This window comes from Triticum urartu, chromosome 6A (genome assembly GCF_056163025.1).
Source record: "Triticum urartu cultivar PI428250 chromosome 6A, HENAU_Tu73, whole genome shotgun sequence".
NCBI classification, from domain to species: Eukaryota; Viridiplantae; Streptophyta; class Magnoliopsida; order Poales; family Poaceae; genus Triticum; species Triticum urartu.
This window is the reverse complement of record NC_141878.1, coordinates 186,118,641-186,145,826: the sequence shown is the minus strand read 5'-3', so window position 1 is coordinate 186,145,826 and position 27,186 is coordinate 186,118,641. Positions and strand designations below refer to the sequence as shown.

At 52.8% G+C, this 27,186-nt stretch overlaps 1 pseudogene; it reads left to right on the top strand.

Annotated features, from left to right (window-relative positions):
• Positions 1-370: 370 nt before the first annotated feature.
• LOC125514701 (serine/threonine/tyrosine-protein kinase HT1 pseudogene) lies at positions 371-2,325 on the top strand (annotated as a pseudogene).
• The last annotated feature ends 24,861 nt before the right edge of the window (positions 2,326-27,186 follow it).

Here is a 27,186-nt window from a genome sequence, read left to right as displayed (position 1 = left end):
CTTCTTTTGGTTCATAGGATAGGATTATCATAGGAATAGGAATTTTGTAGGAAATGAGATGACATGTATCTCAAATCCTATGAGTAGGAATAGGAAACGAGATGTCATTTGGTTGACATCAAAGGAATTTTTCCATTGAGTGTAGGCTCATTTTTATTTTCCTATAAAATGTGAAGGATAGGAACAAATCCTATGTAGAAATAGGAATCTATTCCTATAAACCAATGGGCTCTAAAGGAAAAAATTCTATAAAAATCCTATCCTCTAAAATTTCTATGAAATTCCTCCAAACCAAAGGAGGCCTCACTTGTAAAATCCAACCTAACTTCTCACGGAATCTTGCAGTCGTTGGTTAAAAAAAAACTCCATCTCAAACTTCCCCTGTGCAGAAGTTAGCTTTCCTCCTGAAACTTTAACCTGTGATGCATGTCCTTGCTAATGAGTACTGGCAGCAAGTTGATTCGTTTGAAGGCGGGCATAGCTGGGCAGACTTAACTTCCTGGATCCATCAGCTAGATTCATCACGAGACATCCTTGAATCGCCCCCTCTTTAATCGTGACCGCATCGATCTCCGTCGCCGCGAAAGCGACGACTAAATCTCCCGAATAATCCACCGTCTTGTCTGTCGATGCATCCATGTCGCCATGAACAACCCATGACTCCCTGGGCAGAGGCAGAGCACAAATCAAGATCACGAAACAGTAATCAGGAGCCATGCGTACATCTCCTCCTCAGCTAGAGTACGTACGTCCCACGAGGACGAGGCGAAGCATGCGTGCGTGCAATGGCACATCGGCGGAAGCAAGTTGATTCGTTTTGGCGGGTCGTGTCTCCATAAATCGTCGCCTCACGCGCCCGCGGCGGCCAGCCATACGCACCGGCTCTCCTTGCTTGGATCGTCAGCTCTTGGTCGCTCCACTGATCAATGGCTTCCTGCTTCCGGGCGCGTCGGCAACCGGCAGCGCCAGTGCCGCCGCCGTTGATTCCGTACGAGTCGTCGTACTCGGAGATGGAGGGAGCGATGGAGAATAAGAGGTGGAACAGCCTCGACTCGTGGTCGATGCTGCTTGACGCGGGAGGCGGCGCGGACCAGCAGCAGGCGAGCTCGTCGGCGGCGGAGGAGTGGATGGCGGACCTGTCGCAGCTCTTCCTCGGGAACAAGTTCGCGTCGGGGTCCAACAGCCGCATCTACCGCGGCATCTACCGACAGCGCGCGGTGGCCGTCAAGATGGTGCGCCTCCCGGAGCGCGACGAGGACCGGCGGCGCGCGCTGGAAGACCAGTTCAACTCGGAGGTGACCTTCCTCTCGCGGCTCCGCCACCCCAACGTCGTGCAGTTCGTCGCCGCGTGCAAGCGGCCGCCCGTGTACTGCATCATCACCGAGTACATGTCGCAGGGCACGCTCCGCATGTACCTCCACAACAAGGACCCCTACTCGCTCTCGCCGGAGACCGTGCTCCGCCTCGCGCTCGACGTCGCCCGCGGCATGGAGTACCTCCACGCGCAGGGCGTCATCCACCGCGACCTCAAGTCGCACAACCTGCTGCTCAACGACGAGATGCGCGTTAAGGTCGCCGACTTCGGCACCTCATGCCTAGAGGCGCACAGCTCACGCGCCGGCGCCGGAGCGGGAGCCGGAGGCGGTGGCGGCGGCGGCGAAGGGAAGGGTACCAACATGGGCACGTACAGGTGGATGGCGCCCGAGATGGTCCGTGACAAGCCGTGCACCCGCAAGGTGGATGTGTACAGCTTCGGCATCGTGCTGTGGGAGCTCACCACCTGTCTGGTGCCGTTCCAGGGCATGACCCCCGTCCAGGCCGCCTACGCCGCCTGCGAGAAGAACGCTCGGCCGCCGTTGTCGCCGACGTGCCCGCCGGCGCTCAACAACCTCATCAAGATGTGCTGGGCCGCCAACCCGGCCAGGCGGCCTGAGTTCAGCTACGTCGTGTCCGTCCTGGAGAAGTACGATCACTGCCTCCGGGAAGGGCTCCCGCTGGTTACGCCGCCGTCGCCAGTGTCCTCGTTTCTCAGCATCTTCAAGCTCGGCTCCTGCATAAGCACCACCAACCTCCCCTCCATGCCCGTCCACGTCTAAAAATATTTTACTGAACCATGGTTCGGCTTCGGCCAAACCTACGCTTGATATCCTTGATTTCTAAACACTGTTCACGAGGATTCATGCATGGTCGATTAAAAAATGCAGTTAACACATATGTCACAGATCCATATGTAGTAGGATGTTAAATCGTACGACATAGAACATAGGTTCAGCTGAACCATGGTTCTGAATCACGTCTGTCTCTAATCATATCCATTCAAATTTATTGCTTCTTGCGGAACTAATTAGCAATCTGACTCTTAGAGCAAGTATAATAGGTCCTAGTCAGCTGGCTATAAGGTGTTCCACATCAGCAAAATTTTATTTGAAGGAGAGAGAAAGCGGGAGAGAGAATAGAGCTGGCGCTTCATCTATCGCCGGGCGTTAACACAAGCTCCGATGCATTTGAGCGAGCATGCAGCTGGCAACCAGGGTAGAGCATGCAGCCAGTCAATCACTGTGCATTTCGTTGCATCTCTCTCCATGCAAACATTAACCTACAGCCCGTTTATTATATGCGTTAGCTATATGGCTGACCTGGCACTAGTATAGAGCCCGTAGCAGGCTATTCTATTAGCTTTGCTCTTAGAACGATCAGTGCATATAATCACATCCATTCAAATTTATTGCTTCTTGCGGAACTAATTAGCAATCTGATTCTTAGAACCATCGTTTATCTTCTTCCTCCCGCGGTCCCACCACCTACCTACGCCGGCCTAACTGACACTACCTTGCTGTTCCGGTCACACCTCTGAGCTGCGCCCATCGCATCGGCGACACCCCACTCGCATCATCGACCGCCTGTCCTATGCCCTATGCGGACAGCACCGCGGCGAGCCACGTCCTCGTCTCCGGCTATCTCTGTGCAAAGCAAATCAACTGACACGAAAATTTATTTCAGTTGCATGTGAATTACGACCATCTCTTGCATAATCATCTCTCTTGAAATAGATTCGCCCGGCTTTATATATAAAGCAACAGCTGAACAAAGCACACGGTCAAACGATACGAGCTGATGAAGTTACCCTCAAACATGGCTGATCCAAGATAATCGGATCAAGCAGAACACATGCGCTACGCTACCAATAGAGAACACAGGAAGATCCGAGAACAACGCCATGCTATGCCCTAATACACCTAAGGTGCACAACAACACCCACAGGAGGGAGAACGTCGCCGTTGTCGAGTCACACCAGACAAAAGGTTTTCACCTGAAACCCATACCCCAAAAGGAGCATCACGACAACGTCTTCAAGAAGAAGCGGCGCCGCCATCGGCAACAAAGTGCGGAGCTTTTGATCGGCAGCTCCCTCGTGCTACCATGATGTCTCGGGCAAGCACAACGAGATTAGAACTCCAGATCTGGATCAAGGCATCGCCACTGCTAGAGACCGAGAGCACGCCCGAGCCACTCGCGCTCCACCACTTGCCACCCACACGACCAAGGGGAAAGACACCACCGCCGCCATGACGCCCGCCAGAGAGACAACCATGCAGACCGCCTTTCGGAGCCGCCACCCCTGCATTCAAGATCTGAAACACCGCCACCCACCCACTTCATAGCGCTCAAACCACGGTAGGAGGAGCAGAGGTAATCATCCACTCCTAGCCGGACATCAGCCACTGAGATTGTGTCAACGCCCCCATGGTAGGAAGCGGTGAGGCATGTGTCCCTAGCCAGTCCCGATGGACTGGGAGGGACACGATCCAGTGACAACCGACGGCCGCCGCGGAGAAACCCTCCACCATAGCCCGGTGACCTTGGCCGAGGAGCAGCTCCCACAACGCCACTTCTGTGGCTATCAGCGGCGATCTGCCCGACGGTGCAGTGACGTGACAACCACCACCACCTTTGAACGTGTCCATAAGGAGGACAACCTCACTGCCCGTGGGCACCACCCGAACCAATTGTTGGTGCTAAAACCAGCGGATCTCGGGTAGGGGGTCTTGAGCTGGTGGTCTCGGCTAGAAGGTAACAGGAAGTAGAGAAGACACGATGTTTACCCAGGTTCGGGCCCTCTCGAAGAGGTAAAACCCTACGTCCTGCTTGTATTGTATTGATTGTCGATGAGATACAAAGTACAAGATGATCTACCACAAGATCGTATGAATGAGTTCTAATGAATATGAGATGATCTATTGACTAGTCTAGTCTCGGTTTATCTAATGTACCAAAGGCCTGGGGTTACAAGAGTTCTCATCTTGTGCGCCAAGTCTTATGGAATCTCCCTTGTATGCGTTATGGGCCTCTCCAAGTGGCCCGTTAATGAACTGCCACGGGGTCCTCGGCACGGCCCTCCTGGTTGGGAGACGACATAGTGAGTACCCCCTAATCCAGGACACCGCTAGTAGCCACTGAACCGGTCTTCAAGTTGGGGATGCTCCTCGGTTCTTCCGAATTGTTTTTCGTCTTCGGTCGTCGGTCTTGGAAGTTGGTTCAACAAATCTTCTTGTCTCCAATCTCAAGGATCGATGAGGTGTATCTGAAGATTTCACATGTCGGGCATCTGAGGAGCCCCTTTAAGTGAAGGAAATATGCCCTAGAGGCTATAATAAAGTTGTTATTTTATATTTCTTTATATCATGATAAATGTTTATTATTCATGCTAGAATTATATTAACCGGAAACTTGATACATGTGTGGATACATAGACAAAACACTGTGTCCCTAGTAAGCCTCTACCAGACTAGCTCATTTATCAAGATGGTTAAGTTTCCTAACCATAGACATGTTTGTCATTTGATGAACCATATCACATCATTAGGAGAATGATGTGATGGACAAGACTCATCCGTTAGCTTAGCATTATGATCGTTCAGTTTTATTGCTATTGCTTTCTTCATGACTTATACATATTCCTTTGACTATGAGATTATGCAACTCCCGGATACCGTAGGAATACCTTGTGTGCTATCAAACGTCACAACGTAACTGGGTGATTATAAAGATGCTCTACAAGTATCTCCGAAGGTGTTTGTTAGGTTGGCATAAATCAAGATTAGGATTTGTCACTCCGAATATCGGAGAGGTATCTCTGGGCCCTCTCGGTAATGCACGTCACTATAAGCCTTGCAAGCAATGTGATTAATGAGTTAGTTACGGGATGATGCATTATGGAACGAGTAAAGAGACTTGCCGGTAATGAGATTGAACTAGGTATGAAGATACCAATGATCGAATCTTGGGCAAGTAACATACCAATGACAAAGGGAATAACGTATGTTGTTTTTGCAGTTTGTCCGATAAAGATCTTCGTAGAATATGTAGGAACCAATATGAGCATCTAGGTTCCGGTATTGGTTATTGACTGGAGATGTGTCTCGGTCATGTCTACATAGTTCTCAAACCCGTAGTGTCCGCACACTTAATGTTCGATGACGGTTTGTATTATGAGTTATGTGTTTTGGTGACCGGAGTTTCTTCGGAGTCCCGGATGAGATAACGGACATGACGAGGAGTCTCAAAGTGGTCGAGAGGTAAAGATTGATATATTGGAAGGTAGTATTCAGACACCGGAAGGGTTCCGGAGTGTATCGGGTACATACCGGAGTACGGGAGGGGTTACCGGAACCCCCCGGGAAAAGATATGGGCCATATGGGCCATAGGAGGGAGGCTAACCAGCCCACAAGGGGCTGGTGCGCCCTCCACAAGGGAGGAGGCCGAATTGGTTTAGGGAAGGGGGCGCCACCCCCCTTTCCTTCTCCAACTCCCTCTCCTTCCCCCTTTCCACCTCCATGAGAAGGAAAAAGAGAGGGGGGGGGGCGAATCCTACTAGGACTAGGAGTCCTAGTAGGACTCCTCCTCATGGCGCGCCCCTTGGTGGCCGGCCTCCTCCTCCCCTCCTTTATATACGGGGGGCACCCCATAGCACATCAATTGTTCTCTTAGCCATGTGCGGTGCCCCCTCCATAGTTTACTCCTCCGGTCATAGCGTCGTAGTGCTTAGGCGAAGCCCTGTGCAGATCACATCACCATCACCATCACCACGCTGTCATGCTGACAGAACTCTCCCTCGACCCTCTGCTGGATCAAGAGTTCGAGGGATGTCATCGAGCTGAACATGTGCTGAACTCGGAGGTGCCGCTCATTCGGTACTAGATCGGTTGGATCGTGAAGACGTTCGACAACATCAACCGCGTTAACCTAATGCTTCCGCTTTCGGTCTACGAGGGTACATGGACACACCTCTCCCCCTCTCGTTGTTATGCATCTCCTAGATAGATCTTGCGTGATCGTAGGGAATTTTTTAAATTGCATGCTACGTTCCCCAACAGTGGCATCCGAGCCAGGTCTATGCGTAGATGATATGCACGAGTAGAACACAAAGAGTTGTGGGCGATAATAGTCATACTGCTTACCACCAACGTCTTATTTTGATTCGAAGGTATTGTTGGATGAAGCGGCCCGGACCAACATTACATGACCACATTCATGAGATCAGTTCTACCGACGTGCTTTTGCACACAGGTGGCTGGCGGGTGTCTGTTTCTCCAACTTTAGTTGTATCGAATTTGACTATGACCGGTCCTTGTTGAAGGTTAAAATAGCACACTTGACAAAAAATCGTTGTGGTTTTGATGCGTAGGTAAGAACGGTTCTTGTTAGAAGCCCGTAGCAGCCACGTAAAACTTGCAACAACAAAGTAGAGGACGTCTAACTTGTTTTTGCAGGGCATGTTATGGTGTGATATGGTCAAGACGTGATGAGATATAAATTGTTGTATGAGATGATCATGTTTTGTAGAAGTTATCAACAACTGGCAGGAGCCTTATGGCTGTCGCTTTATTGTATGAAATGCAATCGCCATGTAATTGTTTTACTTTATCACTAAGCGGTAGCGATAGTCGTAGAAGACATAGTCGGCGAGATGACAACGACGCTATGATGAAGATCAAGGTGTCAAGCCGGTGACGATGGAGATCATGACGGTGCTTTGGAGATGGAGATCAAAGGAACAAGATGTTGATGGCCATATCATGTCACACATTTTGATTGCATGTGATGTTTATCTTTTATGCATCTTATTTTGCTTAGTTCGACGGTAGCATTATAAGATGATCCCTCACTAAATTTCAAGGTATAAGTGTTCTTCCTGAGTATGCACAATTGCTACAGTTCGTCGTGCCGAGACACCACGTGATGATCGGGTGTGATAAGCTCTACGTTCACATACAACGGGTGTAAGATAGTTTTGCACGTGCACAATACTCGGGTTAAACTTGACGAGCCTAGCATATGAAGATATGTCCTCTAAACACTGAGACCGAAAGTGATATGGATCACGTGATCATTTAGATGACTCTAGGGATGTCTATCTAAATGGGAGTTCTTAAGTAATATGATTAATTGAACTTAATTTATCATGAACTTAGTCCTGATAGTATTTGCTTATCTATGTTGTAGATCAATAACTCGCGATATAGCTCCTATATATATTTTTGATATGTTCCTAGAGAAAAGTTGAAAGATGATAGTATCAATGATGCGGACTGGGTCCGTGATATGAGGATTATCCTCGTTGCTGCATAGAAGAAATTATGTCCTTGATGCACCGCTAGGTGACAGACCTATTGCAAGAGCAGATGCAGACGTTATTAACGTTTGACAAGCTCGGTATGATGATTACTTGATAGTTTAGTGCACCATGCTTTGCGGCTTAGAACCGGGACTTCAAAAATGTTTTGAATGCCACGAAGCATATAAGATGTTCCAAGAGTTGAAATTGGTATTTCAGACTCATGCCCATGTCGAGAGGTATGAGACCTCTGACAAGTACTTTGCCTACAAGATAGAGGAGAATGGCTCAGCCAGTGAGCATGTACTCAGAATGTCTGGGTACTACAATCACTTGAATCAAGTGGGTGTTAATCTTCCAGATTATATAGTGATTGACAGAGTTATCTAGTCACTATTACCAACTTACTAGAACTTCATGATGAACTATAATATGCAAGGGATGACGAAAACGATTCCCAAGCTCTTCGCGGTGCTGAAATCGACGAAGGTAGAAATCAAGAAAGAGCATCAATGTTGATGGTTATCAAGACCACTAGTTTCAAGAAAAGGGCAATGGAAAGAAATGAAACTTCAAGAAGAATGACAAACAAGTTTTCACTCCCGTGAAGAAGCCCAAAGCTGGACCTAAGCCTGAAACTAAGTGCTTATACTGCAAAGGGAATGGTCACTAGAAGCGGAACTGCCCCAAATACTTGGCGGATAAGAAGGATGACAAAGTGAACAAAGGTATATTTGATATATAGATTATTGATGTGTACCTTACTAGTGTTCGTAGTAGCTCATGAGTATTTGATACCGGTTCAGTTGCTGAGATTAGTAACTCGAAACAGGAGTTGTTGAATGAATAGAGACTAGTTAAGGGTGAGGTGACGATGTGTGTTGGAAGTTATTCAAAGGTTGATACGATCACCATCGCACACTCCCTCTACCTTCGGGATTACCATTGAACCTAAATAAATGTTATTTGGTGTTTGCATTGAGCATGAATATGATTAGATCATGTTTATTGCAATACAGTTATTCATTTAAGTCAGAGAATAATTGTTGTTCTGTTTACATGAATAAAACCTTCAATGGTCATACACCCAATGTGAATGGTTTTTTGAATCTCGATCGTTGTCGGAGTAATGGGCCACAGGTAGGCTAACCCGACGCCCATAGCCTTTCGAGACATCGGGGATGACCGCGCCCCTCAGGATGCCAAGGTAAAGAGCCGCCTTCTGGAAGCCAGCTGGAGAAATAGCCGGTTGCCCGTAGACGGCCGAGTCCAAAAGGCGAGGTCAAGACAAGCCGACTCCTGCCATGTGGCTTCCAGAGAAGCCGGCTCCGAGGAGTCGGCCCGCGGTCCCTTCGAAGCCCGTACCCACATCAAGGGGGGTGGGACAGGGGATGGCTACAGTGCAGCCCATCCCCTCCCCTTCCTAAGGGCTGGCGCGGCCACAGTGCGCTGTACCAACGAGGAGCCCCGCCCGGCGCGGCACTGTTGCCATACCAGCCCTGGCATCATTACAGGCAGGCGGAGTCCTGCTCCCATGATGGCCTGTCTGTATGGCCCAAGGACGACGGGCCCCACCAGTCAGCGAGAGTCCAGAAGACGGCGAAGAGCCCTACCAATCGGACCTGATGGGAGTCGGCCTGCTCATCCCACGGGTCCCACGCGCCCTTAACCAGACATGACGGGGAGTGGCTACAGTAATCGCCCGCCATGACGGCGGTGCTGTAGCCATGATCCTTTGACCAAGCCTGCGTCATTAGAAGCACGGCTACAATGATCAGCAGCCGGCAAGACCCCCAAGCTGCGGGTACGGCCTGTCAGCTCCGTACCAGACCAGTCGGCGGGGCCCCCCAATCGGCGGGCCCCAGCAGTCGGCGGAGAAGTCGGCGGCCGAAGAGACTGATGACTGGGCCTGCGCCCAGTCATATTACCCTTGTACCCCTAGGGGGTAGGCCTATATAAACCCCCCAGGGCACCAATGCAAAGGGTTCGGACCCATTAGAACTAGACCAGAGATATAGGAAGGAGAAAGCTAGCCTTGCCTTCTCCTACCTCCAGCATACAACTCGAGGAGCACCCTTGTACTCACTTTGCCTTATTGATCATGCGGAGACCCCGCAGAGCAGGACTAGGGGTGTTATCTCCTAGGAGAGCCCCGAACCTGGGTAAAGTACGTCGGCGTTCGTGTCTACGCCTAATCCCGCTTCCGGGCACCGGCGACGTTCTACTCGCTCCCACCATGATAAGCCATCCTTTGGCATATGTCGCACCCAACCCACGACATTTGGCGCCCACCATGGGGCGAGGTGCACCGTCATCCGGGGACCTGTTCTGGACGGGAACCCTTTTTCTCCCTAGCGAGCGCAGCCAGCCCGGCACGCCAGACGAAGTCTGCGCCGATGCGCTGCTTGGCGCGAAAATCACCTGTGCAGCCAGTTGCCTCGCCGATCTTGTCGGCGAGGTCCGCCTCTCCGATGATCCCTCATCCGACGCAGGCACAGGTAGCCCCAAGAGCCTCCTCGCGGGCCTCCTCTACCAACTCCACGTCGCCAGCGAGCCTGCTATGGACTTGGAGTCCGTAGGCTCCACCGACCCGATGTTGGTCGACTCCGACACCGCGTCGCTCGACGCGTTCCCCACCAACATGGTGGTCTACGATGAGCCGCTCCCTCGCGTGGAGAGCGGCGGAAGCACCGTCACGGAGGTACTTGTCTTCGGTCACGACGAGCACTCCGACGGAGGTGCTCGCGACCCGCTTGATGCGGCACTACAAGACCTGACCACGCCCATTCCCGAAGATGCCGACGCCGAGACGCTGAAGGCGCGCTGCCTTCAGCTTGTCGAAGGCGCCAAGAAGCTGGCCAGCATGAGACGCCTGTCAGAGGCCTATCAGCGCGAGTTGGACCGCGCTGTGGGCGGCACGCCGGTTCCCGCCGGGCCCAGCCGCCTTGGCGTAGTCCAACAACGCGGTGTGGCCATCGCCAACCTGTTCAGGGCAAATCGCCCCGTCTACGCCACGCCGGTGGAAAACATCCGAGCTGCCCAAGCGGCACCAGACGAGCTGGACAATTTCGAGGGAGAGGAGCGTCGCCTGATGGCGGAGCGCGTTCAGCGGCTCCTCGATGCGGCTGCCGAGCAAAACGAGGCCGGCTGTCGCACCGAGGCGCTGCGTCGGCAGAATGACGACCTGCATCCCTGCCGAGACCAAGGCGCGACATCTCAGACGCCGACCGGTGGCGTCCGTGGAAGAAAAGACAAGGAGCCGGCTGCTAGCCGTAGTCAGACTCGCATCACCATAGAGCGCGACCAAGATGGCCGCGCAAGAGCAGTGGAACGACGGGATGACTGTCCGCCTCCTCCCCCTCGCAGGGAAAGGCGAGTCTCCCTGCCGCCTGTTGACCACCCGACACTCGGCGACTGCCTTGGCCGCCGAGAGGGAGTCAGAGAGAATGATGCCCGCCACCGGATCGACCGTCTCCACCGATCCCTGGCGCTTGAAGAAGAAGATGAGTAGGGTCCGCCGTGTTTCGGCCCCCGCATTCGAGACGAGCCTTTCCCCAGAGGGTTCACACTCCCAAGATACACGCCCAAATACACCAGCTCTGTGAAGCCAGAATATTGACTGGTTGACTACTCTACAGCCGTCAGCATAGCAAACGGCAACAAGCGTGTTTCCGTGAAGTATGTTCCGCTCATGTTCCAGGGCACAGCCCGGACTTGGCTAAACAGGTTGAAGCCCCGCAGCATCAACGGTCGGGTCGACTTCACCGATGCTTCCATCCGCAACTTCACCATCACGTACAAGCGGCCTCCCAAACCGCGCCAGCTTTCCTTGTGCATGCAAGGCCCCAACGAGTCAACTCGCGACTACCTCACGCGCTGGGCCGAGCTTCATAACTCCTGCGAGGGCATGCACGAGGTGAAGGCCATCGAATACTTCACCGCCGGGTGCCGAGAGGGCACCCTCCTCAAGCACAAGCTCCTCTGCGACGAGCCAGAGACCCTCGACGAGCTACTGATCATAGCAGACAAATATGCCACGACCGACTCCTCCATGAAGGCAGAGATCCAAGTTAGTGCGACTGGCAAGGTGGCTCCTCAGGCTCCTCGAACCCCAACTGGTTAGTGCGACTGGCAAGCCCAACTGGTTGCCGGCTTTCTCATATGAGCAGACTTTGGATGCTCCCTGCAAATTCCATAGTGGTGCGAAGCCGTCCAACCACACCACTCGGAAGTGCCACTGGCTCACCAGGATCGTCAAGGGAGACGGCCTCATGCCTCCCCCGCCTGCTGGGCAGCCGCCTCCTCCCCCGCCCCAGCAGCCGACGGTCAGACCAGTCGGTGCAATACAAGACGAATACCCAGAAGAGCATGGAGCATATGTCATCTTCACCAGTGTGGCCAATGATCGACGCAGCAGGCGACAACAGCAATAAGAAGTAAATGCGGTAGCATCAGAGACCCCAGAGTTCATGCATTGGCCTGAAAAGCCCATCAGCTGGAGCAGAGCTGGCCACCCGGAGGTGATGCCTAAGCCTGGCTCCTATGCCCTGATTTTGGACGCCACCTTTGCCACGGACAAGCGAGCAGCTCGCTTCTCCCGAGTCCTGATAGACGGTGGCAGCAGCATTAACATCCTATACATGGATACCAAAATTAGGAATCATACAAAGGCAGCTTCAGCCCAGCCGGACAGTATTCCATGGCATAGTTCCTGGCCTTTCTTGCTCACCAATCGGCAAGATTCTGATAGACGTCCTCTTTGGAGACAAAGATCATTTCCGCCAAGAATCAGTATGGTTTGAAGTGGTGGACCTTGAGAGCCCATACAATGCGTTACTTGGCCGGCCTGCCCTGGCCAAGTTCATGGTTGTCCCCCACTATGCCTACCTCAAGATGAAGATGCTGAGTTCCAAGGGGATTCTGACCATAGCTGGCGACTACAAGAAGTCGTCCGCCTGCGCAGCAGAGAGCAGTCGATTGGCCGAGTCCCTCGTGATCGCAGCTGAGAAGCGGCTCCTTGACCATGTTGTGGCGATGGCAAGCAAGCAGCCAGAGATGTCGCCCGATCCCAAGGAGTCAGAAGCTGAGGGCTCGTTCAAGCCGTCCAAAGAAACAAAGAAGATACCCTTGGACCCAGAGCACCCGGAGAGGTACGCTGTCATAGGTACAAACCTCGACAGGAAATAGGAAGGCGAGCTCGTCGATTTCCTCCGTGAGAATCGGGACATCTTCGCATGGTCCCCCAAAGACATGCCAGGTGTCCCGACGGATTTCGCCGAGCACAAATTACATGTCTGGTCTAATGCCAAGCCAGTCAGGCGGCCCTTGCGCCGCCTGTCAGAAGAGAAGAGAAGAGTCGTCGGAGAAGAAATTGCCCGGCTGCTGGCAGCCGGCTTCATCATGGAGGTGTTCTTTCCAGAGTGGTTGGCCAACCCGGTCCTTGTGCTGAAGAAGAACAAGCAGTGGCGTATGTGTATTGATTATACCAGCCTCAACAAAGCATGCCCCAAGGACCCGTTTGCTTTACCAAGAATCGACCAAGTAATAGACTCCACAGCGGGATGCGAGCTGTTGAGTTTTTTGGATGCATATTCAGGATACTACCAGATCAAGTTGAACCCGGCTGACAGACTGAAGACTGCCTTCATCACGCCATTTGGAGCCTTTTGCTACTTGACTATGACGTTCGGCTTGAGGAATGCCGGTGCCACCTTTCAATGTTGCATGCAGAAGTGCCTCCTCAAGCAACTCGGCAAAAATGCCCACGTTTACATGGATGATGTGGTGGTGAAGACGGACAAGCGTGGAACGCTGATAGAAGACCTCAAGGAGACCTTTGAGAACTTGCGCCGATTTCAAATCAAGCTCAACCCAGAGAAATGCGTCTTTAGAGTACCAGCCGGCCAGCTTCTTGGCTTCCTGGTCTCAGAACGCGACATAGAATGCAACCCTGTGAAGATTAAGGCCATTGAGAGGATGGAAGTACCCAGCCGACTGCTGGACATACAGAAGTTCACCGGTTGTTTGGCATCCATTAGCCGATTCATCAGTCGGCTGGGCGAGAAGGCTCTCCCCCTATACCAACTCATGAAGAAGACCACTTTTTTCGAGTGGAACCACAAGGCTGACGAAGCTTTTCTCCAGTTGAAGAAGATGTTGACTACTCTGCCTGTCCTGGCGGCTCCGACTCCTAAGGAGCCCATGCTCCTATACATTGCCTCCACCAGCCGAGTGGTCAGCACAGTCATCGTGGTAGAGCGCAAGGAGGAAGGCAAAGCCCTACCAGTCCAGAGACCGGTATATTATTTGAGTGAAGTACTGTCGACCTCCAAGCAAAACTACCCCCACTACCAGAAGATGTGCTATGGCGTGCACTTTTCCACCAAAAAATTGAAACCGTACTTTCAAGAGCATCCAATCACTGTGGTCTACATAGCTCCACTGGCCGAGATCATTGGAAGCCGAGATGCTTCGGGCCGAATGGCCAAATGGGCCATAGATCTGCCCCCCTACACCATCTACTACCAGCCTCGCACCGCCATCAAGTCACAAGCGCTGGCCGACTTCCTCGTCGACTGGGCCGAGACCCAGTACTTGCTGCCAGCGCCCGACTCCACCCATTGGCAGATGCATTTTGACGGCTCCAAAATGCGCACCGGCTTGGGAGCCGACATCGTCCTCACCTCTCCCAAAGGCAACAAGCTCAAATATGTGCTGCATATCCACTTTGTCGCCTCCAACAACATCGCCGAATACGAGGCACTCATTCACGGGCTCCGGCTTGCCAAAGAGCTCGGCATTCGCCGGATCCTGTGCTATGGGGACTCTGACTTGGTGGTCCAGCGGTCGTCAGGTGACTGGGACGCCAAAGATGCAAACATGGCGAGCTACCGCTTCCTCGTACAGCAACCCAGTGGATATTTTGAGGGATGCGAGTTTCTCCATGTGCCAAGAAACGACAACAACCAAGTAGACGCCCTGGCACGAATCGGCTCCACCCGTCAAGCAATACCAACCGGCGTCGCCCTTCAGCGCCTTCTCAAACCGTCTGTCAAGCCATCACCAGAGTCAGATTCTATCTTCGTGCCGGCTCCTCCTGAAGCAGTCGGATCCGACTTGAGAGCTCAATCAGCCGGCACGGGAGTTCTAACAGACGGCCCGGGGGTCGCAGCTGTCGCACCCGGCCCGGGGACTGCAGCGACTAGCCCGAGGACTTCAGAACTCGGCCCGAGGACTGCACCAATCGGCCCGGGGACTTCATCGACACAACAAGCGGCTGCCGACTCCAACCCGCCGCCTCCTGGCCCAGCTGCCCTTGTCCAAGTTGCAATCCTGACAGTTACAGAAGTCACAGCACCTTCATGGGCCCAGCCCATCCTCAATTTTTTGGCGAACAAAGAGCTACCAACTAATGAGATCTCTGCCCGGCAAGTGCAACGCCGGGCAGCAGCCTACACCATTGTCGATAGAGAGCTCATGAGGCGCAGTGTCACTTGTGTCTACCAGCACTGCGTGGAGCCGGAGCAAGGCCAAGCGACTCAAAGACATCCATCAAGGCGAGTGTGGCCACCACGCGGCTTCAAGAGCACTCGTCGCCAAAGCCTTCCGCCATGGTTTCTTCTGGCCGACTGCTCTTGAAGACGCCAAGGAATTGGTACAAAAATGCAAAGGGTGCCAGAAGTTTCGTTCCAAGCCACATCAGTCGGCTTCTGCGCTCAAGACTATTTCCATTGCCTGGCCCTTTGCTGTCTGGGGCCTGGACATGGTGGGACCATTCAAAACAGCGGGAGGCAGCATGACCCATCTACTTGTCACGGTGGACAAGTTCACCAAGTGGATAGAGGCCAAACCAATCAAGAAGCTGAACGGTCCGACTGCTGTGACTTTCATCTCCGACATCACCATCAGATACGGCATACCGCACAGCATCATCACTGACAACGGCACAAACTTTGCCAAAGGCGCCTTGGCCCGTTTCTGCGCGACGCAGGGCATCAGACTGGACTTAGCGTCCGTTGCCCATCCGCAGTCAAATGGACAATTAGAGCGAGCAAACGGCCTCATCTTGTCCGGCATCAAGCCTCCACTGGTCGAGCCTCTGGAGCGTTCGTCCGGCTGTTGACTCGACGAGCTGCCAGCCATCCTCTGGAGCCTGCGCATAACTCCAAACAAGTCAACCGGCTTCATGCCATTCTTCCTCGTCTACAGTGCCGAAGCCGTCATCCCAACGGACATAGAGTTCGACTCCCCTCGAGTCACCATGTAACCGAAGAGGAGGTAGAAGAAGCACGTCAAGATGGCATCGATCTGCTGGAAGAGGGCCGGCTGTTGGCACTCAGTTGGTCCAGCATCTACCAGCAGAGCCTGCGCCAGTATTATAACCGCAAGGTCAAGCCGAGATCTTTCCAAGAGGGAGACCTTGTGCTCCGGCTGATCCAGCGAATAGCCAGTCAGCACAAGCTCTCAGCGCCTTGGGAAGGCCCCTTCGTCATCAGCAAAGTGCTAGGCAACGACTCCTACTACCTGATTGACGCTCAGAAGCCTCGAGCACGCAAGAGGGACGACTCCGGCAAGGAGACGGAATGGCCGTGGAACACAAACCTCCTCCGAAGATTTTATAGTTAAAGCAGTATGTACCATGCTACCTTTTGTATTAAGTATGAAGACTCCGAGTCCCCCGAGACGAGCTCGGGGACTGCCCTCTTTTATCTATATGATAAGAATCATGCCCATAAGTATGTTATTTTTTTGCCACTTGGCACCGGGTCCGACTAGTCGGCCCGGGGACTTGCCGCCTTGCACTACGAAATGCTTCTGCAGCCGGACATGTAATTTGTGGCACCTAAGCCGTCTCCTGCCAGAAGCCGCAGCTCACAAAGCTACGTGACGGTGGGCAGGAGTAAGGTAGAAAGGGTGCCCATATGAAAAATGGCTAAGGACACAAGCATGGGCATAGTCTAAGCCGGCTTCCCGCCTCTTACGACCGACTGGTGAGCAGTTGGCTCACCATGTTCTACTTAACTTGCCAAAGAACTCTAAACGGCTAAGTACTTGCCTTCCCTAAAGAAGCTAAGTACTTGATCCAGCAACAGTCTGCAGAGCGGCTGTCTGACTGGCAAGACGGCAACCAAGGGAAGGCGACAAAGGAAAAAAGCCAAAGAGCAACAGGCAAGAAGAGATAGAATTCGGAATGTATTTACATAGCAAAGGCCTTTGGCCAATCTTCAAACAGCAGTTCAAGATACACCCCGCGGGTGCAATTGTGCAAAATTAACAAAGTTCATCGAGATCGATAAGCAGGTATAAACAAAGGTAAAGTGGCAGCCTAGGAAGCAGCAGGCGAGCTTGGTGGAACGGCAGAATCGGCAGCGCCGGCTGGTGGAGCGGCCGGCTGGGAAGTCTCCGCTTGGTCGCCTCTAGTGGTAGCCGGCTCGGTTGGGCGTGGCTCATTGTTGGAGGCGCGGTCGAGCTGAGGCTGGCCGTCCGCTCTGACCTCCAGTGCCTCCCCTTCGCCTTCCTCCTCTGCCCCGCCTTCTTCCTCACCACTGGAGTCGATCACCTCCGCTAAATCCTCGTCGTCAGCCGGATTCACCCCGAACCATTCCGGCGGTGCCTCGTCGCCATTCTCAGCCCGCTCCGGGACGAAGACGCTGGTGCCGGTGTACTCGATGATCGACGCCGCGCGCTTGACTAGGTCATCTTCCACGACCGCCAACTCCGCCTGAGCTTCTAGCCGGAACATGGCTAGCTGGGCTAGACTCATCCCAGGATACCACGCCTTGACGAACTCTAAGGCCCGGCGTGCTCCAGCATGGGCCGAAGAGCCCTTCTAGGCCTCAAGGCGGCCAACTGCTACCTCCAGCCAGTCGGCAGTCCGACTTGGGGTGCACGGTGCTTGCATGTCCGGCCACAGGGCGGCGATCGCTTGGGCGCCGACACGTTGAAGCCGGTGCAGCATCCGGTGAGCCGGCCGAAGACGAGGCTCAATGCTCAGGATCTGCTCGTTAAGGGTTCGGGGGGAGTCAGCGGCGATCTTCGCGCCATCCGCCTCCGCCCTTCACGATCAGCCTCGATGGCCTAGTTGGCGGCGTCCGAGTGGCCAGGGAAGAAGTCTGCCAGGACAGGAAGGCAAAGAGCCAAATTAGAGATTAGAAGTCGGCTCGACCAACAGCCGGCAGCTCAAAGAAGAAAAGTGAGGAGAGGCTCACCGTCCACGAGATCCTCGATCTCATGGAAGCCGGAGGACAGCATCGCCTCCTTGTCGGTCCAGGACGAGCGCTTGGACGCGAATTCGGCAAGGAGGGCGGTCTCCTTGTCCTCCGCCTCTTTCTGGGCCTTCTTGAGCAGCTCCTTCTGCTCCGCCAGCTGCGTGACCAGCCGGTCGCGCTCCTCAGCCAGCTGGCCGCACTCCTCCTCCTTGGTGCGCAGGGCAGTGTTGGCCTCGCCCAGCTGCTGCTGCAGGGCGTCGTTGGCCTCTGCAGAAGAAAGAAGAGAACAAGGTGTTATTCACCAACAAGGAAGAATAGTCGCCAAGGAGATCCGGCCCGACTGCTCAGCAGTCGGCCTGAATCTCGGGGACTACAACCCGCGGGTGCGCTAGCGCGCCCCTGCAGAGAAGGATGAGGACTCACTCCGGCTTTCTGACAAGTCGGCGGTCCGCTTGGCCAGCTCCCCGACGTTGGCGTTGAAGGTGGTCACGCGAAGATTGTGGTAGTCCTGTGACAAAATTTCAGACAAGTGTTAGTACTTGGAACTCGCCGATCAGAGTTCCGAGCCGCCTGCTCAGCAGCTGGCCCGGAACTCGGGGACTACACCCAGTGGGTGCGCTGGCGCTCCCCCATCGAGAAGAACAAAAAACAGAGACAAAGAAGAAGGGAACGTACCCAGATGGCTTCTCGCGATGCCAGATACGCCTTGGTGCAGTTCTTGATGGCATCGCCCTCGGCTCGGATCTTGGCTTGGACGTCCAGAAGCGCCCGGTTCAATGGGCCCGTCCCGCCTCCCCGCACCCACCCAGTGGGCGCGGCGCTCGTCGCTTCGGTGTCCGGGATCGTGGAGCTCGCGGCGCCGGTCTCCAGAGGGCGCGGCGCCGAAGCCGCCTTCACGAGACGGCGACGCGCCGGCGCCCCGACCTGGAGAACTAGGCCCGCCACCACCTCGTCTTCAGTCGGCGGCACCGGCGGGTCCGCCGGCTGCTCGCCTTGCGCGCTCCCAGATGGAGGCGGTGGCGGCACGATCACATCTGGTATGGAAGTGTCGCCGCCATCCCTCTCCATGACCGGGTTCTCACCGCCGGCCTCCCGAGTCTGCGCCGTGATCTCCGGGGGTGGTGGCGCGGAGTTTAGAGGAATAACAAAAACCGCTGACTGGCGGTGCGCGGCTTCTTCAGCTTGTTTCTTCACCGCGTCGGCGGCCTCGGCCTCCTCCAGTCTCTTCTTGGCGGCGGCCTCCGCCTTCTCAGCCCCCGCCTTCTTCAGGCGGGCGGCTTCCTGCTCTTCACACACCTCTCGTGCATTCCGCTCTGTCGCCTCCCGGAGGTCGGCGGCAGGGTCAATCCGCCGAGTGGTGGCGGAATTCTCCGTCGACCCCACGATGGAGGCGGCAGCGACCTTGTCAAGAGAGAGGGGAGCCCTGGACCCAAGGGCGACAAGCAAGCAAACTCAGACAAGATCAACGAAAGAAAAAATGAAAGCGCAAGAAAGGAAGCACTTACGCGGAGACCAGCAGCGGCTTCTTCACTTCCTTGTGGAAGCGGTGGGCCTTTGCGGCCGCCTCGTCCCGCTTGGTTGCCACGGCCGAGCCCTTGGGCTTCTTCGGCCGGCTGCCAAACATGCTCGGCGAGGCCCTGCGCTTCTTCGCGCTGCCTTGGGCGTCCGGCGTGGCACAAGAGCTCGCGCCGGGCTGGCTGGCTCCTGGCTGGTGGCACGGGGCGACCTCCTCTGCGTCATCGTCAGGCCAGTCCTCGAAACTGGCCCCGAGCCTTAGGCCGCCCACTTCGCCGCTTCCTCCCTTGGCGTCGTCCTCCAAAGCCGCCGCCCCCAAGTCGGGGTCGTCGACGTCGCTCTCTGCCCGATTGGGGAGGAATTCGCGGGCCGACCCCACGGCGCCGGATGCCGGATGGAGGGGGGTTCTGACCAAAGCTGATTGGTCAGATTGGACAAGACGGACTCAGCGGCAAAGGAGTCAAAGAAAAAGGAAAAGAAACAACTCACTATGGGCGGAGGGTTGGGGCGTGAATACGGCTCCTTGCCGAACTGCCACTCTCCCGTGAGCTCGCAGTTCGCAAGGTAGTTCACCATGTGGGCTACCTCTGCGTGAGGCATCTCCTCAGTGCACAAACGACTCGGGTCCCGATGCCCGCTCATCTGGCAAATCATGTGGGGCGACTTTGGAGTGGGAGCACTCGGCGCGCCACGAAGGCGGCTAGCAAATCCAGCCCGGTCAGGCCCTCCGACTGCGTCAGCACTCGGAGTCGCGCGATGGCGCCGGCTCCTGCGGGCGTCAGCGTCCTGGCCCGATACGACCAGTTGGGCTGCCTCCCAGCCGGTGGACTGGCCACGTAGGCCGACAGATTGACCCAGTCGCCCTCCGCGAAGACGCTCTTCATCTAGAAGTATGACCACTGCCACATCTTCACCGACTTTATCAGCCGGATGGGGGGAAACGGGTTGTCGTCCCCCGACCTCTGCATGGCGATGAACGCGCCGCACTGAGCCGGCACGCCTGCGGCTTGGGTGCCGAGCTTGGAGTAGAAGAACTCCCCCAGAGCTCGATGGTGGGGAGAACGCCGAGGAAGCCTTCGCACAGTGCGACGAAGGCGGACAACAGCACCACCGTGTTCGGGGTGAGGTGGTGCGGCTGGAGACCGTAGAATTCGAGAAAGGCGCGGAAGAAGCCGCTCGCCGGAAGGCCAAGGCCGTGTAGGCAGTGCGAGCGGAAGACGACCCGCTCGCCCTCCTCCGGCACCGGCGAGATTTCCTTCTTCGGCGCGAGGCGGACCCTCACGAAGTCCTTGCCAGGCAGCCGTCGTGTCATGCGGAGGAAATCTATGTGATCATCGTGGACCTCCGAACCATCCCAGGTGCCGAGTGCACCGCGGGGGGCGTGGCGGCGGAAGAAGAGCTCATCGGGAATGGATCACCGCGGTGCTCAGCGTAGCTTGGGGCGCGGCGGCGAGAGGAAGAAGAGGAGGAAGCAGTGAGGAGGAGGGGCACGTGTGCTCTGCCGCTCCCCCTCCTCCCCCTACTTATAGACCAGTGGGCTGCGAAGCCGAGGGGGCGGGTGTGGGATTTACTGCGCCCACTACCCCACGCCCCCACGTTTACCGTGCAAAGTTACTGTGCACAGTAACTCCGCGGGAATCTCAATCGTCCACCCCGGCCGCAGCGGATCCGCTCGCGTGCCGAGGCGTGGTAGTGGTGGGCCCCGCCTGTAGGCGTGTCCCGTCGCGCGCGTGGGTGGGCAGACTGGCTCGGCCGCTCGTCGCCACATCACAGGCCCGAAACGGGCGGCGGCCTGGAAGTTTAGCTAGCACGCCACTTGGATCCCGCCGAGGCGTTCGAAAATTTTGGACAAGTCAGATTCGGCGAGTCTGACTCCTGCCAGTCGGCCCGGTAGAAGTCGAACGAAGCATCTCCTTAAAGCACTCGGAGAAAGGAAACTACTGAGGCTCCTCGACCAGTCACCCGCGGCGCCTCACCAGCTTCGGGGACTACTGTCGGAGTAATGAGCCACGGGTAGGCTACCCCGACGCCCATAGCCTTTCGAGACATCGGGGCTGACCGCGCCGCTCAGGATGCCAAGGTAAAGAGCCGCCTTCTGGAAGCCGGCTGGAGAAATAGCCGGCTGCCCGTAGACGGCCGAGTCCAGAAGGCGAGGTCAAGACAAGCCGACTCCTGCCAGGCGGCTTCCAGAGAAGCCGGCTCCGAGGAGTCGGCCCGCGGCCCCTTCGAAGCCCGTACCCACATCAAGGGGGACGGGACAGGGGATGGCTATAGTGCAGCCCATCCCCTCCCCTTCCTAAGGGCTGGCGCGGCCACAGTGCGCTGTACCAACGAGGAGCCCCGCCCGGCGCGGCACTGTTGCCATACCAGCCCAGACATCATTACAGGCAGGCGGAGTCCTGCTCCCACGACGGCATGTCTGTACGGCCCAAGGACGACGGGCCCCACCAGTCAGCGAGAGTCCAGAAGACAGCGAAGAGCCCTACCAATCGGACCCGATGGGAGTCGGCCCCTAGGAGTCGGCCTGCTCATCCCACGGGCCCCATGCGCCCTTAACCAGACATGACGGGGAGTGGCTACAGTAATCGCCCGCCATGACGGCGGTGTTGTAGCCATGATCCTTCGACTAAGCCTGTGTCATTAGAAGCGTGGCTACAGTGATCAGCAGCCGGCAAGACCGCCAAGCGGCGGGTACGGCCTGTCGGCTCCGTACCAGACCAGTCGGCGGGGCCCCCCAATCGGCGGAGAAGTCGGAGGCCAAAGAGACTGATGACTGGGCCTGCGCCCAGTCATATTACCCTTGTACCCCTGGGGGGTAGGCCTATATAAACCCCCCAGGGCACACATGCAAAGGGTTGGGACCCATTAGAACTAGACCAGAGATATAGGAACGAGAAAGCTAGCCTTGCCTTCTCCTACCTCCAGCATACAGCTCGAGGAGCACCCTTGTACTCACTTTGCCTTAGTGATCATGCGGAGACACCGCAGAGTAGGACTAGGGGTGTTATCTCCTAGGAGAGCCCCGAACCTGGGTAAAGTACGTCGGCGTTCGTGTCTACGCCTAATCCCGCTTCCGGGCACCAGCGACGTTCTACTCGCTCCCACCATGATAAGCCATCCTTTGGCATATGTCGCACCCAACCCCCGACAATTGTGGTTATACACATATTCATAATATTGATGCCAAAAGATGCAAAGTCCACTACTGCAGGATGCTGCTAACGCGACACTACGATCAGACACCCTTTCACGAAACTGTGTGCGATGCATTAATCACAAACGGGGATGTAAAAAACTGTTAAACAAGGTGCAAAACGTTTGCAATGGAGGATGCATCAAACATGGTTCAAATTTTAGTTGCATGTGTGATCCAGGGCATACGGTTCAGTCCAATGAACCATTTGCGATGAGGTGGAACAAAAGAAATGGGCAGCCTGATGTAGGCGTGTGCGATGTACAACATACGGTTCACTCGGATGAACTGTTTGTGATTAGGCAACATAAAAGAAACAGTCAGCCAGATCAAGGTGTGTGCGATGTGCAGCATATAGTTCACTTAGATGAACTGTTTGTGATTTGGCAACAGAAAAGAAACGGTCAGCCAGATCAAGGTGTGTGCGATGTATGACATGCGGTTCACCCAGATGAACTGTTTGCGTTGAGATAATAGAACAGAAACGATTCAATATAAAAAAATACCATAAATATTGCAAGGTTCAAAGTCAAAGATTACAACGCCCAAATGCAAACATTGCAAACCGCGTAATTTCTAAAAAGGGATCAACCGCTGACAAGTCATGTATGGGTTTGACACAATAACTTCCAATACGAAGTTTGGCATTTTTGGAGGCACTTCCATTCCACAGTACTAGCCGCCTCTGATAATCATACCATTGATCTTTCCTAATTAAATGCGTGTTCAACCTCAGTACCCTCAGCACCTTTGCTCTGGCAAGAAAGAACATGGCGAGTGTAATCTCTGGTGGGGTCCCTCGGTAGGAGTTCAAAGTAATATTTGAGAGATGCAGATCCAGGCATTCGATGTGATTGTCGTTATCAACATCTTCCACCGGGCCTAATATGCACAGCAAAAGAAGAGAACATGTTAGTGCCTACATGCAGTTGTGAACACTGCTACACACCCATTTGGTTTGCAGGATTTGTAAAATGCACCAACGTGCCATCTTCAATCTGTCATGATTAACATGGGCATTAATTTGATTACAATCTAGAAACATGTAGCCTTCTTCACAAGAGGTTGGATTGGATGAAAAATTCCCTAAGAAAACTAGTACAAATGAATCCAAAGGAGAAATGCTTATGGATGATTGTAACCATATGAATGAAGCAACCAATATGGGGTGGGGTGTATGTCCTAAAATCCTCCAAAATTCCTTTAGAAATCGTAGTACATAGTCATTGTAAACTTGGGAAAAGGTGCAAAAAATTGAACTCCCTTATGGTAACATTTAACAGGAAAGGAACATCACCTCGATATACAACTTCTTCAGGCACGGAAAGCATCTCAGGCAACTGAAAACTTGCTCCAGGTTGGGGACGATAGATTCGATTGCCAAGACCTTCACTGTGCCCAAAGTCTCGGTGAAGCTTCGTTGGATGACAGACGAACATACATCTTCAAAACTAGAAATAACATTGATATCAAGAAGGAGAGGTATATAAGGCGATTGTTGTACCTGAAAGTTGTAGTATTTGACAAACGAGTAGCCCACCACTTTCAATTTCAGCGCAGAAATGACATTGATTCTTGTTGGACCTTGTTGATCAACTACAAGTAATCTCTCAAGTGAAGGTGTGTCCTGGACGACCATATTGTGGTCCACCTTTTGTGATCTCTCGTTGCAGCACCAGCAACACACATAAATAGTGCGGAGTGTAAAACTTAGGGTTTTGGGGAACTGCACAACACCCATAACGGGTGTGGATATCTCATATATATAAGGGGTACACAAAGGTGTATGATACAATATACAAGATCTATACAGAGGCTACGTATAAATACAGTCTAACACCCTCCCTCAATCTTAACTATGCCCTAAAGTACAAAGTACGTTAAGATTGTGCCTACAGCCTACAAACTGAGGTTTTGGTAGAGGCTTCGTGAAGATGTCAGCAAGTTGATCTTTCGAAGAGATGAACTTGATATAGAGTAGCTTCTGTGCAACACGTTCCCGCAAAAAGTGATAGTCAACTTCAATGTGTTTTTTCCGAGCATGAAACACTGGATTAGATGACAGATATGTAGCACCAATGTTGTCACACCAAAGGACAGGTGGCTGAGGTTGAGGAACTCCCAACTCTCTCAATAAGGACTGTACCCATATGATCTCAGCTGTAGCATTTGCAACTGCCTTGTATTCAGCTTCAGTGCTACTCCTGGACACCATAGCTTGTTAATACGTCTCTGTCGTATCTACTTTTCCAAACACTTTTGCCCTTGTTTTGGACTCTAACTTGCATGATTTGAATGGAACTAACCCGAACTGACGCTGTTTTCAACAGAATTACCATGGTGTTATTTATGTGTAGAGACAAAAGTTCTCGGAATGACCTGAAACTTCATGGAACGACTTTTCGGAAATAATAAAAAATCCTTGCAAAAGATGAAGGCCAGGGGGCCCACCACCTGTCCACGAGGGTGGGGGCGTGCCTGCCCCCCTAGGGCGTGCCCCCTACCTTATGGGCCCCCTAGAGCTCCTCCGACCTCAACTCCAACTCTATATATTTGGTTTTGGGGAGAAAAAAAATTAGAGAGAAGGATTCATCACGTTTTACGATACGGAGCCGCTGCCAAGCCCTAAAACCTCTCGGGAGGGCTGATCTGGAGTCCGTTCGGGGCTCCGGAGAGGGGAATCCGTCGCCATTGTCATCATCAACCATCCTCCATCACCAATTTCATGATGCTCACCGCCGTGCGTGAGTAATTCCATTGTAGGCTTGCTGGACGGTGATGGGTTGGATGATATTTATCATGTAATCGAGTTAGTTTTGTTAGGGTTTGATCCCTAGTATCCACTATGTTCTGAGATTGATGTTGCTATGACTTTGCTATGCTTAATGCTTGTCACTAGGGCCCAAGTGCCATGATTTCAGATCTGAACCTATTATGTTTTCATCAATATATGAGAGTTCTTGATCCTATCTTGCAAGTCTATAGTCACCTATTATGTGTTATGATCCGTTAACCCCGAAGTGACAATAATCGGGATATTTACCGGTGATGACCATAGTTTGAGGAGTTCATGTATTCACTATGTGCTAATGCTTTGTTCCGGTACTCTATTAAAAGGAGGCCTTAATATCCCTGAGTTTCCGCTAGGACCCCGCTGCCACGGGAGGGTAGGACAAAAGATGTCATGCAAGTTCTTTTCCATAAGCACGGATGACTATATTCGGAATACATGCCTACATTACATTGATGAACTGGAGCTAGTTCTATGTCACCCTAGGTTATGACTGTTACATGATGAATCACATCCGGCATAATTCTCCATCACCGATCCATTGCCTACGAGCTTTCCATATATTGCTCTTCGCTTATTTACTTTTCCATTGTTATTGCTATCATCACTACAAAATATAAAAAACATTACTTTTGCTATCATTACCTTTTGCTACTGCTACCACTACTATCATATTACCTTGCTACTAAACACTTTGTTGCAGATATTAAGTTTCCAGGTGTGGTTGAATTGACAGCTCAACTGCTAATACTTGAGAATATTCTTTGGCTCCCCTTATGTCGAATCAATAAATTTGGGTTGAATACTCTACCCTCAAAAACTGTTGCGATCCCCTATACTTGTGGGTTATCAAGACTATTTTCTGGCGCCATTGCCGGGGAGCATAGCTCTATTCTTTGAGTCACTTGGGATTTATATCTGCTTATCATTTTGAAGAACTTGAGAGATCCAAAAACCAAGATTTATCCCTCAACTACGAGGGGAGGTAAGGAATTGCCATCTAGCTCTGCACTTGATTCACCTTCTGTTTTGAGTAAGCTTGTGACACCTAAACCTGCTTCCGCTATTCGTTCCGATATGTCGCATGTTATTGATGATGCCACTTCTGCTATGCATGATACTTATGATGAAACTACTTCTATGCTTGATACTACTATGCCACTTGGTGAATTTCTTGATGAACAAATTGCTAGGGTTAGAGAAAGTGAAAATATTGAATCTGATAATACTGATGAAAGTGATGATGAAGACTTGCCTGTTATTCCCAAGGGTTATGTTTTTGATAAAGAAGCTTCTTTAGCTATTTTAGCTTGCAAAGATAGATACAAACTCAAGAGGTTATTAGCTAAATGGAATCAGCAATCTATTAATGCTAGAATGAAACCTGACCCTGCTTTTGCTACTTCACATATCTGTGTTACTGATAAGGATTATGAATTCTCTGTTGATCCTGATATAATTACTTTGGTTGAATCTGATACTTTTCATGGCTATGAATCCGAAACTGTTGTGGCACATCTTACTAAATTAAATGATATAGCCACCATGTTCACTAATGATGAGAGAACTCATTACTTTTATATCCTTAAAATATTTCTGTTCTCATTAAAGGGTGATGCTAAGATATGGTTTAATTCTCTTCATCCTGGTTGTGTGCGTAGTCCCCAGGATATGATTTATTACTTCTTTGCTAAATATTTCCCTGCTCATAAGAAACAAGCTGCTTTAAGGGATATATATAATTTTGTGCAAATTGAAGAAGAGAGTCTCCCACAAGCTTGGGGGAGGCTTCTCCAATTACTTAATGCATTGCCTGATCATCCTCTTAAGAAAAATGAAATACTTGATATCTTTTATAATGGA